Consider the following 18,135-nt stretch of genomic DNA (forward strand, 5'->3'; position numbering starts at 1 on the left):
CAGGAGTAGTAGGGCTCCATCCTGCAATAGTTTTTCCTTTAAGTTGCTAAAGTTGCTTTATATGCTCTTTTAATAAAATGATGAATTAGTATTCATTTATTTATTTCATTACTTATTTATTTATTTTACATCTTGACTGTAGCCTCCTCTCCCTTCTACCCTTTCATTCCCTTCTTCTCCTCCCTCCACCTCCCCCAATCCATCCCTCTTCTGCAATCACTCAGAAAGGGCCAGGTCTCCCATGGACTTTAGAAAAACATGGCATATTAAGACACCATAATAAGACCAAGCATCTCCCCCTGTATTTAGGCTCGGCAAGGTATTCCAGCCCTTCACATGTTCTCTTTTTAATTAATTAATTAATTAAATCAATCAATTAAAAACACCATCTTTTTTCACTTTACATATTAATCCCAGTTCCTGCTCCCTCCCCTCCCCCCATTCCCTCTACCTTTTTCCCCCTTCCCCTGTCAGCTCCTCAGAGAAGGTAAGGCACATTGCTTTAAGGCAGGACAAAGGCCCTCCCATTATATCTATGCTGAGCAAGGTATTTCTCCAAAGAGAATGGATTCCAAATAGCCAGTACAAGCCGTAGGGATAAATCCTGCTCTCACTGCCAGTGATCCCACAGTCTGCCCCAGCCATGCCATGGTCACCCACATTCAGAGGGACTAGTTTGATCCTATGCTGGTTCCCTCACTGTCAGGCCAGAGTTGCTGGGCTCCCATTAGCTCATGTAAGCTGTTTCAGTGGGTATTTTCATCATGGTCTTGATGTTTTTGCTTGTATTCTCGCTCCTCCCTCTCTTGGACTGAACTTTGGGGTTCAACACACTGCTCAGCTGCAGATCTCCCCCTCTGCTTCCATCATTTATTGGATAAAGGTTCTATGGTGACATTTAAGGTAGTCATCAATCTGACTACATGGCAAGCCCAGTTCAGGCACCCTCTCCACAATTGTTTAGAACCTTAGCTGGGATCATCCTTGTGGATTCCTAGGAATTTCTCTAGTGACAGGTTTTTTTCTCGCCCCATAATGCCTCCCTCAATCAAGATATCTCTTTCCTTGCTCTTTGTTTCTGTCCTTCCTCCATTTCAACCATCCCCATCCACTTCCCTCAAGTTCTCTTTTCCCTCTCCTCCTTTCCCCCTTCCCCACTTCTGATAGCCCCTTTTCCCAACCCCTGTGCTCCCAATTTTCTCAGGAGATCTTGTCTATTTTCCCTTCCCAGGGGGATCTATAAAATGGCAGTATTAATCTAAAAGTTTAATAATGTTCCAATTCTCCATATTGTACCATCGTGTTTTATTTGAATTGTTTGGTGAGTCATTTTCGGAGGTAAAGTAGGACGATGGGATGTGTGTACAATGCAAGTAATGTTGCTCACCACAGTCTGTATACAATTTAAATGCTGGGTTCAGCACAGTTCATAATCACAATGTGAGCAAGATGGTACACCACAGTGTATGTATAAAACTTAAGAAGTGTGGCCCACCAGTGGGTATGTATAATCGGAACACTGTGGTCCACAACAGTATGTGTATACAACATGGTCAGTGTGGTCCACTACAGTGTCTACATACAATCACAACAATGTGGTCCATCGCAGTGTGTTTTAAAATTCTGAGCAGCAGGGTCCATAATAGGGTGTTTATCCACTCTGAGAAGTGTGGTCCACCACAGTGTGTGTGTCCAGTCTGAGCAGTGTGGTCCACTACAGCGAATGTACACTGCCTAAGCAGTGTGGTCCGCTACTGCAAGTGTCCACAGCCTGAGCAGAGTGGACAAAGTATTTGCCCTTTCCATTGATGTGTTTCAACAATGATACAAGGATTGTGTGATATACATTGTCTTTGCCATGTACTTACACACAAACCTACACTGAAGAACATTTGCAGCTATAAATAACAATGAGGTTTGTCAGGATTGATGAGCTTAAATAAAACTTCAAATCACAGTGGCAGAGAAATTGAAGTTTAAGACCATGTCATTTTTATGAGCCAAAACATATTTTGTTTGCAATAACTTCACTACATATGTTGTATATTTAATTATTCTGAGACCTAAATTGGTTTGTTGTTATGATTTTCAAACATTTGAGAGTGAGGTCTAGGATAATTGCCACAAACCTAACACGGGCATCGACAAAGAACTGGTAATATAATAGAGAGACACAAATTCAGAAGCATGAACAATCTTTTATTGGCTATATTAACCGTTTCAAAGACAACAGAGGACATGAAGTAAACCTTTATTTTCAGTTGAAGCAAGTTCTTTATTATAATATCAGTATGCTACACAAATATTAACGACTTCTTGTTAAATTCACCACAAACCTTGGCTCACAGATTTGATATGAGTTTTTTAATTTATTGACAGCAATATATATGTTTATTCTGATGAAAGAAAATTCCTTTCTTTGTAGGTTGACAAAACCAAATCTGCATTATTAAGGATGAAATTTTATTTTTGAACATAATATAAGTTCAATTCACTCTATTTGACAAATCTACCAATTTCAAAGATATTTGTCTACTACAGTGTCCACCCACTCTTTGCTGGGATTCACAGCTATAGAAGTCTGAGAATTAATGTGGAATACGCACCTCAAAATGGTGAGGACAGGGAAGCTGAAATTACATGACTGGTACATCTTATGTGCAACAAACACAGTTTTGAGAATAAATGAATGTTCTATACATAAATTACGAGGCACGATACTCAATACTGGATATTCTGATTTCAGAGATAATGGAAATTGCAGTGAATGTCATTCCCTTACAGTGAGATCCTATGATATAACAAGAACCCCAACTCCAAACCCTGTGTGAAGAGACTGATCCCCTGTGGGCCTTACATTTCCACAGGTTTTGCAAGCAAACACATATGCCATATTTCTTGGTAAATATCTTTGCAAGAATGCTTGTTTGTGTAGGAATCAGCCTTAGATGACACAATGGACAGTTTGTCATGTCCTTAGAAAGCCATGATAGTGTGGTGTCCCTTATGTAACAAATGCATATGGAAGACTACTTCCGGAGCTTACGCTCCAGTGACACAAGTCAGTGTTCCTGTGGGTGTCTCCTGATTTCTCTGCATCTCCCTGTCACAAAAAGATGTCAGAGGACCTTTGTTTTTGGTCCAGAAGTCTGTGCTTTACACGTTCATTAAAGAAAATGTCAGGTTAAGTTATTACTTTCTAAGTAAGATGAAGTTGGAAACATTTCATTTTTCATCATTGGTTTGCTTTTTTACTTGTAAAATGTTCTTGACATCTCAAATGATGGAAAACATGTCTAATTATTGAATGTTTCTAATCAAGTATGTAGATTTAACCTGTCGTTTCCTAAAAAACACACTCCCTTCAGTGTATAGAGTACATGAAGTCTTCAACTTTGATGCCGGGATGTGCACATCTGTGATTCTTTGTTAGAGATTCCTTGAACGGAGTTCAGTGTCTGAGGCAGACTATTATACTTTGTGACAAGTATTACAAAATCGAAGGCAACAGATAACCTTGTTGGCTCTTGATATCCTATCACAGCCACAGTTTTCATACATATTCTCAGGGGAGAACATTTGAGATGGATACATGCGTATGTGGGAGCAGGCTTTTAAGTACCAGCATATACTCTGTTACATATGTAAGATATACACAATCCGTGATAATGGAACTGATAAGCTTAATAAACACAATAGAAATGTTTTGCTTCTGCTAACCACCTAACATGCTTAAAATATCAATCTAGAAAATACTGTATTCTCACATATTATTTTGAAATTTCAATTTCCCTTCTTTCATGTTTTATTTATCTCATACCCAATCATTCTGTTTCTGTTGAGATGTTTTTATTAAAGGTATTTCAAGCAGTCTTCTGTTTAGCGGCTTCATTCATTTGTAATAAAGAAAGCTGCTTATTCTGAAGCTTTATCTTTCTATTCAAGTATCTTCACACCATGATTTTATTCATTTGGCTCTGTCTTTATGGGTTTCTCTTCTCACTTCACCCCATTTGTCCTGATAGCATTATATTAAAATCCAATACTTGCATCAAGTACAACTGCTTTGAAGATAGAATCCCATGTTTCTGTAACTGTCCAGATTAGCTACATCTCTGTGCATTTGCTGTGCATGGCTATAATAGAGGTGTGGGTGGTTTTCTTTATTCAGCCACATGCCCATACTTAAATACGTGCTCTAACTACATCCCTTACTAGATAATGGAAGCTGTAAGAATAGAAATGAGGACAAATGAAGTCATTCTTTTTTCTTCAGCCTGCGGAAGAGTTGAGTTCTTAAGTTTTTCTCTTAAGTAAATTGATATTGATGTGCTTATTTATTTGTTTTATAAGTCAGTTTCATAATATTATAACATATTAACTAAAAGAGATGTATGTCAAATGTATTCAGATAATACTGTTTCTGTCTGACAGAATAAAACTAATCCCAGCACTGTTAGTAAAATATACATGTCTATCGTACTCTTCCTTTGATAGATAAGAGGATGTGGTGCTAGGGTGCAAATTTTCTATTTGAGATAAACAACTTAATTTTTAAATTGTCTATCAATATATATGGCTTGATTAATCACACAAGGAATATGTCACATAATTTTATTAGTTTTTAATTATCATGATTATGGGGCTCTCAATCTCCTTCAGGTGCTAGAACATAGAGTATTTATTATTAAATATACCACTTGAATGATATGCTTCTACAATTATTTAAATACAAAAATGTCAAGCCAATGATTTTTATAAACCATATAATAAAAGTCTTGTGTTAATAGTATAAATGTGATATTTTTGATAGAAGCATATCTGCTTATAATACCCAGACATATTACCACATACTTTATTGAACAAATAGAACTTATGGAATATTACAGATGTTAGACTAACTCTGATGTCATTGTAGTAATGACAGAAGGAGACACTGAATCTCAAAACATCAATAATCAAACATAAAAGGCAGTCTGTGATGACACAATTGTAGGAAAAGGAATATTATGTGTTAGTTTGAATAAGAAAGTTCCCCATGGACTTATGCCTTTGAATACTTAGTCACCAATTGATGGAACTGTTCAAGAGGATTAGGAGATGTGGTCTTACTGGAGGTGGTATGTACTAGGGGAAGAACTCATGCCATAACCAGTGTACCATCTCTGTCTTCTACTTGGGGATCAACAGGTAAGTTCTTAGCTGTTCTTGCAGCCATGCCTTTTTTCTTCCATCTTGGGCTCTAACCCACTGTGACTGGAAGGTTAGGCAGAGGTTTCTCTCTATTTTCCAGCCACCCAGACCCAAATAATCACACAGAAACTGTATTAATTACACCACTGGCCAATTGCTTAAGCATATTTCTCGGTAACTCTTATATCTTAAATTAACCCATTTCTATCAATCTTTGTATCACTAAGAAGCTGTGATTTACTGGTGAAGGTGCTAGCATCTGTCTTTTCCGGGAGCTCCATGTGTCTCTATGACTCTGCCTGCTATCTTTATATATCTCTGTTCAGATATATAAACCTGGCTGTACTCTGCTAAACCTTTGGCCTAAACAGCTTTATTCATTGACCAATAAAAGCAACACATATAAAGAAATTGCTTTGATTATGATGTCCCATCACAGTAGTAAAAAGTTAGGACAACATGCATACTTGCTTTTCTTTAGAAACTGAGCTATTTTTGCAACTGAATTCTAACCTTTTTGTGAAATGTGGGTAAATTCAGAAACTTTAGAACTTGACCCAGAGGTCAAAGACACAGTGTTTTGTCTCCTTGTTGCTTTATTGTTTCTTGAGATCAGAAGGATTTATTCAAATCTCAATTGCTTTACAGAAAGAACACCACAAATCTCAGAAAAGACATTAATGAATAATTGAATAATGCCTGAGTTTCCCAGTGTGTACAAACCCAAAGAAAACAATTTCTGAAATATACATTATGTCTTATATGACTGACATGCTTCATTTATGTATGTTCATGATTAAACAATTCTCATATTTTTATAATACCCCTGAAAAGGATCACATTTTCTAACAATTTATGCATACTGTTTAGTATATATTATACATATAGTCAATGGGTACTGTATATATTAAAGCATTAAGTCCATTTCTTTGATACACACTGTAAGTAAAAAATATAGCATGAAAAGATACCCCTATAAATTAACCAGGAAAGGATAATTTTCATTGAAAAAAATGCCTCCATATTGTTGGCCTGTAGACAACTTGAGGCCATTTTCTTGGTTAATGATTGATGTCAAAGTTCCCCAGCCACTGTGGGTAGTGCCATCCTTAGGCAAGTGGTAATGGGTGGTATAAGGAAGCAGAATGAGCAAGCCATGTAGATCAAGCCAGTGAGCAGAATCTCTCCATGGTCTCCTTAAGTTTCTGCCTCAAGCTTCTGACTTAACTTCACCCAGTTAATAAGTGAGTTCTGGGAGCTGAAAAAAGAAATAAACCCAAGTTGCTTTTGGTCATAGTCTTTTATCACAGCTATAGAAAGTTTACCTAAGGCACCATCTTAAATAGAAGATAAACTTGGTCCCACAAGTTTAATCAGTATACTTATTATAGAAATTTCTCTGTATATACAAACTGCTCAAATTCTTTCAAATGCTTTAGTCTCTTTCCCTGTACATTTCCCTCCCTTTCTGTTCCTCCTTTTCTTTTATTGCTTTTTAAAACACTGCTGTAAAATGTCTAATAACATGCATTCCCTTTCCTAGGTCAGTATAATTTAAAATTACTGTGTTTAAAATGTATATATCTTATAAAAACATTGAAATGAAAATTGTTCATATCTACGTGAAGTACTTGTTCAAACTCAAGGTAAAAATTCAGATTATAGAACGTTTAGGAAGGCCCACATATAGGAAAAGTTTAGCATACTGAAAAGATAATTACTTTTAAAATGTTGGAAAGCATGTCCTAAAGTTTCTGTTGATAATTTAGGAGGACAATATACTCTGAACAGAAAATAGTCTATCACCTAAAAGACAAGATAATCACGGAAACCAACCATCAATTTCTGCACTTCTAATGAACAAAGGGAGAAAATGAGTTAAAGTCAATTTACTAGCACTACCTCTGAAAAGAAATTTGAGCACTATAATGTACGACTTACAAGATTTATGGTGCATGTTACTCCATTTTAAACCAGGATATTAAAACACAGCTCATATAATGTTCTAATGCTGACTTCTCCGGCAACTTTTCCCCTGGCAAAAACAGGTCACTTGCAGAATAGCTAACATGTTTTTCCTTCTAAATTCCGTACAACTTTTGGACAGAACATGTAGCACTTTACTGGATAGCATTGGATTCATCAAGTAACTCCAAATGCCTGCTTTGGGCAGATACCATGCTCTAAGCAGCTCTATGTTTTATGTTGCATTTTTATAGATAAGAAGTAATTTTCTAAAACAGCAATGCTGTACAGTTCCTTGTACACTAAGAGCTCATAAGTTGAATCAATTACCTGGAGAGTTGAGAGGGGTAAGAGCTTGGACATAGCATTGGAATGTAGGGGTGGAGCAGCTGGAAGAAGGGATTAGCCTATGAATTAAAATTGAAACTTTTATAAAGCATCTAACGAGTGAATTCTTATTTTGTATACCGCAAAAATACTCTAAAGCAAAGCTGAAGATTTTGGAGAGGGATGTGACAGAAACCATCTGAGGAGCAAAGTAATGGGACAGTGTCACACAGTGCGTGAGCCTTCACTTTAGGAGCTCCCCAAAGCAGGATATAGAGACCTTTGGAAGAAATTCCAGAGACGCACTTTTGTGTGAACCATTTAACCAAGATGCTTGTAAAAGAAAAAAAAGAACAAAGGTGTTGCCTGCAAATTAATAATGCTAATTTCTTTCAGGTGTTATAATCGCTCTGGAGTGAACTTTGCCTGTATCCTTCTATCCCCGAGGGGTCTGACTTTCGGTATTACCACTGAAACACTGAGGCATTTACCAAATTGCCATCACCGATGAGGGTGGAGAGGAGGTGATGCACTCTCTGGGAGCAGACTTTCTATGTTTAAAGCTTTGGATATTTTTTTTCCTCTTCAAATATAAAACAGTAGATGTGACATGCAAACTTTTCCATTGTAGTCTTGTTTACTCTGAATGGGCTTGTTTGATTTTTGAAGTTTATTTTTCTGTTTTCCTTTATAAGTGAGCTATTTTGAGGTAAAGAGTGAACCAGAGGGACCTTTTTCTAGCTCCTCTTTGGTTATGTTAAGAGTCTGTATATTGTCTTTTTATTCGCAGACCTCTTGCAAAAACAACATGGATACCAATCTGTGTCTCAGCTCCTCTTTGAAAGAGAAGCCATGCCACCCACAGCCACTGTTATCTTGTCTAAATGTCAAGAACACTAAAGCACAGAGAGAAAGAACCAGAGATAACATTCAAAGAAGAAGACAGAGCTCAGGGATCTATGTGACTGTGTCTCCAGAGTTAGAAAGGACTTGTCAACAGCAACACAAACAATTGTGTGCTTCCTGACTTATCTGACCTGGAGATAATAGCCACATGGAATATCATTTTTGTCTTGCTGTTCTGATCAGTAAAAAAGAGTAATTCTACTACTGTGAACTGTAGTTTAATCAGTTCAGATATGATAATATGCATGTCCGGTTTCAAGGTCGAACCTCAGATTCTCTTACAAAAATCTAGGATTTTATGTGTTGCAGCAAGTGTTTATACTATGGACATTTTGTGACATTTATCTATTAACCAAGATATGCTTTGATATATCAGACCTGTTATGTTTAGCAATGTTCACTGGTGGGTCCAGTTCAGAAAGAAAGAGGGAATCATCAATTTTGTTTCTTTTCCATTAATGGTTAAGTTTCTCTTATTTACAAAGTCATTGCATTTTTTTAATTTATTAAAGTTTATTAATTTATAAAAGTTTCCATTTCTGCCCCTCCTCCCAACATCCTCCCACTCCCCCTACTCCCTCTCCATCCCTAAGAGCAGTCAGGGTTTCCTGCCCTGTGGGAAGTTCAAGTTCCTCTCCCCTCCCTCCAGGTCCAGGAAGGTGAGCATCCAAACAGACTGGATCCCAAAAATCCAGTATATGCAGAGGAAACAAGTCCCAGTGTCATTGTCAATGGCTTTTCAAAAAGACCCCGTGCCAGCCACATTCAGAGAATCCAGCCACATTCAGAGAATCTGGTTGGATCACGTGCTCGTTTAGTCCCAGTCCGACTGGCCTTGGTGAACTCTCATTAGATCAGTCCCCTTGTATCAGTGGGTGAACGCACTCCTCACGGTCCTGCCTTTATTGTTCATGTTCTCCCTCCTTCTGCTCCTCATTTAGACCTTGGGGGCTCAGTCCAGTGCTCCAGTGTGGGTCTCTGTCTCAATCTCCATCCATCAACGGGTGAAGGTTCCCTCTGATCTTGCCTTCTTTGCTCACGTTCTCTTTCCTTCTGCTTCTCGTTGGAACCTAGGGAGTTAAGTCCAGTGTTTCAATGTGGGTCTCTGTCTCAAACTCCATCCATCTCCAGATGAAGGTTCTATGGTGATACACAAAATATTCATCAGTATGGTTATGGGACAAGGCCGGTTCAGGCACCCTCTCCTCTGTCCAGAGAACAATATGGGGATCTCTCCTTGGACCTGGGATCCCCTTTATAATCAAGTCTCTTGTAAACCCTAAAATGACTCCCTTAGTTGAGATATATACTTCCCTGATCCCATATCCATCCTTCCTCCCTCCCCCATCCCAATCCCCCGAGCTTTCCCCATTCTTCCCCTACTCCCTTCTCTCTTAACACTCTCCCCTTCCATAACCCCCCCCCCCATGTACCCGAGGTTGCCTGGCACTCTTGTCTACTTCCAATCTCCAGGAGGATAACTACATGATTTTCTTCAGGTTCACCTTCTTATTTAGCTTCTCTAGGATCACAAATAATAGGTTCAAAGACCTTTAATTATGGCTAGAATCCACTTATGAGTGAATGCATACCATATTCCTCTTTTTGGGTCTGGGTTACCTCACTCAGTAAAGCGTTTTCTATGTCCATCCATTTGCATGCAAAATTCAAGATGTCATTGTTTTTTACCGCTGAGTAAAACTCTAATGTATATATGTTCCACACCGTTTTAAACCATTTTTCTATTGAGGGGTACCTAGGTTGTTTCCAGGTTCTGGCTATTACAAATAGTGCTACTATGAACGTAATTGAACAAATGCTTTTGTGGTATGATAGGGCATCTCTTGGGTATATTCCCAAGAGTGGAATTGCTGGGTCTTGAGGGAGAGGGAGGTTGACTCCCAGTTTCCTGAGAAACCGCCAGACTGATTTCCACAGTGTCTGCACAAGTTTGCATTCCCACCAACAATGGATGCATTTTTTTTTTTTAGTCAGGCATCTTTAAAGGTCTTCCTTGACAACAGTGATTTCCCCTCTAAGGTTTATGGGGATTTTGACATCACCATTGCAATCACAATATGTTTGAAGTAATTTCATACTATAATCTATCAACACATTTTCTCAGGAAATTAATTTTTATAAAATCTCCCAGCTTTAGTTTTTAAAGAAATCAATACATATTATTGTCATGAGTGACTGTTCTCATATGGTTAAGAAATTCTTGGTTAAACTGTTATAATTTTTTACTGTGATTATTCAGTTACTATTATACTAATATGATTTTCTAAGAACTTAAATATTTTTAAACAAATTTGATAATTAAAATATTGTAACTCTTTTTGACGTTTTTACAGATCATGCTTCTAGTCCTAAGATATATAACTGTCTTTTTAGAGCTTTCATAAAAATGTGACAACTATCCAGTCTTGATGGGACTTGTCGGACTAGCCCTTTCATTTACTACACAATACAGGTGCTCTTTAAAGTATTTATCAGTAACCTGAATTGCAGTCCCTGTATTGCAGGCTATAATATATTTTAGGTTGGCTAAATGTAGGTTTGGTGTCCTGGATATAAGTAATAATGCAATTGAGAAATAAAATAGCTTTTAAAGAATCAAGGTTGGGGATGTAATTAGGATTGGTAATTAAAGGAGCGCTATTCATTGACTTATTTTTTAGCTTCTTTTTATTTTGTTAATGTAACTGCAAGCATACATTATATTTCACTCAGGACATGACATTGTTTCATTTGTAGGTAAAATGATTTATTGCAAGAGGTATAATTAGATTTACTTGTAGTGTGACACTTTTGCTCTTTTACTCTTTGGCCTTTTGGAATTTTGTGGGGGCATACTACCCAGCTCCTAAATAAATCACACATAAAGACTTAGTGTTATCCATTTTCTTCACTTAAATTATCCCATCTATCTTTGGCCTCCGGGCTTTTATCTTTCTCTATTTCTGTACCTTTCCTTTCCTTCTTACTTCGTGTCTTGGCTGTGTAGCTGGGTGGCTGGCCCCTGAAGCCCTCCCCTTTCGTTCTCATTCCAAGATCCTAAGATTCCATCTCCCAGATTTCTCCTCATATTATACTCTCTGCCTGCCAGTCCCACCTATTCCTCTGTTCTGCCTCGTTATTGGCCATTCAGCTCTTGATCAGACCGTCAGGTGTTCTAGACAGGCGCAGTAACACAGCTTCACAGAGTTAAACAATTGCAGTATAAACAAAAGCAGCACACCTTAAAAATAATCTTCCCCAACGTTTCTTGTTTGGAAAGATATGTAACTAAATGGCAGTGTTTCTTAAACTTAACAGAAAGCTTACATCAAATAGTTGTCTCCTCACTTTAACTTTATCTCACAGAAAGCAAGCATACCACACTAGTAACTTTCCTTAAACACATCAGCAAGCCCCATAATGTCTACTTATAAAGCTGCTTGCTGCCCGCCCCTTCATATTCCACCCTTTATCATTCTTTCTGCCATCATCATCATTGTCTGTCAGAGTTATTAGCCTACATTGCTACATATCGCTAAGGTTCTGAATGAATAGATTTGTTTTGAATATGATTGCCTTTTGTAACTCTCCAAGCAAATTTCTCATGAGAAATTGTAATCTATAAGTCTACTGCTAATACTGTACAATTTTTAGCACATTTGTTTTATGTATATGAAATTGCTGTGCTTTCACCCATGCCACAGATAGTTATTAGAATACTTCTGGAAACTAGTCTTTTAGAATTGCAAAGCATGCTTAAAGTTTCCACAATCACCTAAAAGAGTTAGATGACAATGTAGCAAGTACAGTACCACGGAGTGGAGGGAGAGAGAGAGAGAGAGAGAGAGAGAGAGAGAGAGAGAGAGAGAGAGATTGTTATTAGACTCATGAGAAGAACAAGCAACCCAAAGAATATGAACATGTGGAGACAGAGTATGGGGATAGAGGAATGGGTGGGATGGGTGCTGTGCCCAACAGTACATTAACTTGAAAGGATGGCATTTTCATGGCCAGAGACTGTGAAAATATCTATCTTATCTATTCTACTAGACTGCATGCTTCCTTTCTTCAGTGTTTAGTTTCTTTTCAGTTGATGTGATTAAAAATACTCTGGCAAAAGCATCTTAAAGAATAATAGATTTATGTGACTCACTGTTCCCATGTAGGGTATGTTGTGGCAGGGAAGTCACAACAATAGTCACCATGCCTTCTCACTCAGAAGAGACCAATGAGTGGGCCAGGGGTTTAAAACACTGCCCTCCAAGCCTAACAGCTGTCATATTTGTCTGGGCCACCATGACTTGTAGGAGGGCCTGAGTTCATTATTGACTTTATATTCATTCATAGACAAGCACAGTGCTAAAAGTCAGCAAATTCTTACCGGAGATTCTGATCATTCCCTTCCATATGTCCTGGCCATTTATATGTAATCTTATCCTATTTGAACGTGACATCCTTGTCTCTGGAGGTGTACTGAATGATTAACTGAGGGCCCTCCAGTTACACTGCTATGGGGATATTATTATCTGTTTATTTTTATAGTGAGAAAAGAGAGCACAAAGCATGTAGCAGTGACAATAAGTATTTTGTGGTATACAGTTGTAAATGTTCGTTCTCATCTGAAAAAAATAAAATTCTTACTGGAGAGTGGAAGTTTATAGTAACTCAGCAGTAGTAGAGCCAGAATTTGTGAACTTTTTTTTTAAAAAAAAAAAACAAAAAACAAAATGAATAGTGAGTTCTCCACCTTACTTTTCCTGTAAATAGTTTAAATTAGTTAAAATATATAGGTCAAATGCCTCATGAATTACTTGTTCGCAAAGGTATCTGTGGTCAATTTCCAGGTTCCTTAATATACCTTTTGATGGTCTTCTTTGTGATTTTTAACATTTTTAGAGAAATATTTTTTAGAGTTCAAACTAATCATCTCTGGTTTACTTTTCTTATATTGTTTACAGTTTTTAAAAGTGTGTGTGTGTATGTCTGTGTGTGTATGTGTGTGTGAGAGAGAGAGATAAAGGGAGAGCAAGAGAGGAGAGGAGAGAGAGAGAGAGAGAGAGAATGTACATGTGTAAGTGTAGGTGTGAAAAATCTAGAATAAGGAGTCAGTATCCCTGGAGATAGTCTACAGGAAGTTGTAAGCAACTACGCATGATGCTGAGCATCAGTATGTATCTTCTACAAGAAAATATGTCCTTGTCATAGTTTTTGACTACTTTGCATAAATCTCAACCTATCTGGAAGGAGGGCATATCAATTGAATAATTGCCTCCATCACATTGACCTTCTCTACAGGGCATTTCTTAATTCATGATTGATGTAGAAAGTTCTAGGCACTGTAGGCAGTGATATCATTTAGTAGGTGGCTCTGGGTTGTATAAGTTAGCTGAGCAATTGTGAAGAGCAAGGCAATAAGAAGCACACCCCCATGCTCTCTGCTTCAGTTCCTGTTTCGGGCTCCTATCCTGAATTTCTATCCTGACTTCCCTCTATGATGGATTGTAACCTAGGATCTGTAAGCATCATAAACCCTTTCCTTTCTCAAGTAGTTGTAAATAGTATTTATCGTTGCAATTGGAAGCAAACTAGGTCATGCTCTTGACTGAGCCACCTCTCTATGCTCCTACATTTTCTAATCATTTTCTGTGATAGATAACAGTATAGGAAACTGTCCCATTATCACAGAAGAGAAATGTACAGTTTAGAAAATGAACATAAAAATGTGACAATGCACCAGATAATTTACATTGTTTAATTGATGTATTTCACAGAAAACTTGGGCATGAGACTAAAAAATGTGCAGTTTTACAAAACTGATCCATATCTATTAGATAGAGGACAGAACAATGTGAGATTTTTTTTGAAGAATCTCTTTTATAGTATCAGAGAAAATCACATGAGTATTAAATTTATTTCCATGTACATGAGGGGCGTGTGGTGTTGTGTGTTTTAGTTTTCTGGGAAAGATACTTGATTGTATTGTTAACCCAATAACAGAAAACTAGATGCATAGAATACCTACAATAAGATGATAAATCACAGTGAAAACAACATTTGTATTTGAGAACAGATTTACATATGTGGAATGATTTCTTTAACTGCTTACTTGGCCCATTATTTTCCCCTTCTTCTTATTATAAACATTTCTATGCTTCTTGATTCCAACTCTTGATAAGGTAATAATGTTCTTTAATTTTGATCTCAAGACATATGTCATATCAAAGGTAGAGAACCTGAGTTATGTCACCATGAGATAATAGGTTGTGGTAAAGATTCCAATGATAGACAGCCAGGATGAACAATATTTTATTAAGGCACAGCAAGTACTTTCAAAATTTTGAGAGCCGCTTAGTGTCCTCACCATGTGCATCTTTTCTTAAGACTGGAAAGGAAACCGCTGCAAATGACAGCTTGCACAGACACTGCTGCTTTGATCTTTCTTTAGGCAAGGGAAATCCATCTGCCTTTTCCCTTTTCCCTGGCGGTATTTTACAAGGTGGCTTACGGTGGCACTTTGTACAGCACTCGCTTGCATGTAGAACAAGAAGAGTACGGTTCTGTGTGTGTTCAGAGAGAGCTCTGCAAATGTATTGTAACTGCACATTTGATAATACTGTGAAAAAGAGTTTACTATCAGAAAGGGAAATCTGTGTACTTTTGGAGAGTGCAGTACTTGCTGAGTACAAAGGTTCCCCTAAACAAGTATCTTGACAGGAAACCGAAGGTGGGAAAGGAACGTTGTGAGTGTAGACAACACATAGGTGATGGCTCTGAGGCGGGGTAGAGTGTGACACTTCCCAGGGCCTGAGTGAGGACAGTGTGATGGGCCAAGAGTCAGGTTGTGATGTGAGAGAGATGTGGAGAGAGTTTCCGCACTATGACAGATTGTAAGTTATCCCAAGACTTGTTCAATCAACTCTGCTTCTGTCTGTATCATAGGTTACAGTAAAACAGTTAGTTATTTGTACATTTTTTTAATCTAATGGTATTAAATTCTTAAAACTTACACAGAGAAAGAGGGAAACAGAGACATACAGACACACACAGAGATCTTGACTCTGTCATTAAACATGTCTAAATGTTCAAATATTCAATTATGAAACTATTTAAAGTAGAATTTTCCCAAAACAAAATAGACACTATACATTGAAAGGAAACAGGTGATTGACGAATGAAATAATCATTACATTTTTGTAAACAATTCCTCAAAATGGCGGTTTATGATACCCTCTAGGATATCAGTTCATTAGTATGTATTTATGATGCTGTATGTGTCTTAGTCATACTCCAGCTCAGCCCAAACGCAACACAAATAATCTAAGATTTCATGAAATTGGCAATAGACTTCCCAAATTCAGTGTTTTCTTTTTAATTTGATTCTCTATAACTCTAAATATATGGATGGAAGTCTGGTTTGTTGTGTTTGCTAATTTTTTTGGGTGGTTAGAGGTTAGGTGACTGTGGTCTATCTGTTCCTGGGAGATGTGTTAAGTCACTGTGACAATTCCTCAGATCCAAGTGCGGATGTCACTGGGGTGCATGTTGGCTGTAGACATTCTCTGTAGTGAAGAATACCATATAGCTCACGTGACAGCAAGGTAGTCGGTGTCTGCTGGGTGACACACCTTGCATTTCATGGCTTATGTTGGCTTTGGTATTGAAGGTTTTTCAAATGATTCGAAAAAGTTCTTGTATGTGGAAAGAATGTTTGTCACTATCAAAATGGTATTCCATTTCCAAAAAAAAAAATGAGGGGAAAATTGTGAAAATACTCATATTTTTTCTCCATGGCAAGGAAAAATCCTTTAATAGTTCCTTATTTTCTGTCAAGAAATACATTTTCCATTAAACTTGTGTGTCATACTGAAAACAGATTTATACTAGAAACATTGATAAAAATAAATTCTTATCTCACAAAGAGTGCCTGTGCCAAACGTATGAAGTCAGTTTACTACAGTAGATTAAAGTTAAATATTTTCAGTACCAGTTCATATCCTCTGGCCTTTGAGAATACTGTTACTACAACATTTATTATTTCAGCTGTTATTTTTATAGGAACTCATTTATTTTAGTTATAAATAGAGAAAGGTATTTAAGTCCCAATTCAGACTTACATAAATATAACTAAAATTTAAATTATAAGGACTCCATCAGCCATCCTGGGCATCAGGGAATGTTGGCTACTATCATGCAAACCTACAAATGTTGCTGGAGGTAAGCTGGGTGAGTGGTGGATAGTAGACAGTATATTCTTTGCTTTTGTTTGTGATGGTTTTTGTATTTAATGAACAACTGAACCCAGTAATCAGAAGGTGGCTAACAGCGGGTTGTCAACCCCAAGTGCAGGAGCTTCCTTGTCCTGTGAGCATTGCCCACTTATGAGCACAAGAGCACTGGGGCTTCCACACTTGCCATCTAGAGTGAACTTGGACTTCATGTGCAAATGTTTTGTGCTTTTCCCATTATCAGAACATTTTCCGTTGAATTTCACTAGACACTTAGGTGCTTTTGGTGCAATAATGTTTATATTTAAAAAACATTAATATCTACAATACTAATTATTCTATTGACTGTTATTAAATATAATTCATGTGCTCTAGTCAGAAAAGGAATGATCATAATTATAAGCCTAATGACTGGCAGTGTGAGAGGTGCTCCTGAGGACCAGAACAACTCAGCAGTCTGTTGCTAACAAACTCCATCCAATTTGTATTCACTGTGCTCTCATAATAGGTCAGATTTTTCTTATACAAATAAAATATCACAGGTCACTCTCATTTGTAATTATTATTTGGAATAAATTAGTAAGATGTGTAAAGCTGAGGAGATCTCCCTGAGTCAATGTCAGCATTCAACTGTGACAAGTTCAGTTACTATCACTTGCCTGGGTTTGTGAATTTTCACAACTGAGAAAATATGCCAGCAGTCACTCTTACAACTCCTGAAGTATGAAACCCATGGCTAATTTTATCTTCTGTGTGTATTTCTGTATCTGTCCCATCTTAGATATTTGAGAGTTGCAGAGATTTTCAGTTTTCTCACTCACTCACTCACTCACTCACTCACTCACTCACTCACTCACTCACTCACAGACACACACACACACACACACACACACACACACACACACACGCACACACATCTATCTACGTCTATATCTATATATCTGTGTGTCTGTTTGTCTATCTATCTGTTCTGAACTGCACATATAATGTTTTTTCAATTTTACAAAACTAAGGTAACTTAGAGAAAAATAATTAAAGTTCTGAATTATATGATTTTGTATAGCAATTGTTTACTTTTTTCCTAAATATAAACTACAAATATCATCTGAAGTGAGAAGAGAGTTATTGCTATTATAATCTTGTACCTGTAACTGAACTATATATTAGCATGAATAGCGTGTTTGGTACTGTCCACTACCATGTTGATTTTTCATGTGTGTCAATTTATTCATATTTGAACAAGTAAGGAGTAGATATAGTTGTATCTTCATTGTATGTCTGAGAAAGCTTTGGTAGCAGTAAGTAGTTTTAGAATTAGAGCAAAGTGTGTGATTTCTCCAGATAACAACATGGTGCACTTGCATGTAAACATAGCTGATAATTTCAAAGTTCTTATATCTTGTAGTCAGTATATATTTTCTTACTAGACTGTCATCCACACCTGTTAAAATATCTCTTCCCAATTTAGAAAACACAGATTTTTATACAGGCTCTGTTTGAATCCTCCCTCTACCCTTCC

At 37.2% G+C, this 18,135-nt stretch overlaps 1 protein-coding gene across 5 annotated transcripts in view; it reads left to right on the forward strand.

Annotated features, from left to right (window-relative positions):
* Ccser1 (coiled-coil serine rich protein 1) overlaps positions 1-18,135 on the forward strand; it is a 1,117,462-nt gene that overhangs the window by 355,482 nt on the left and 743,845 nt on the right. The gene's annotated exons all lie outside the window — the stretch shown is intronic.

This window comes from Myodes glareolus, chromosome 6, assembly GCF_982192425.1.
Source record: "Myodes glareolus chromosome 6, mMyoGla1.1, whole genome shotgun sequence".
Taxonomy (NCBI): Eukaryota; Metazoa; Chordata; class Mammalia; order Rodentia; family Cricetidae; genus Myodes; species Myodes glareolus.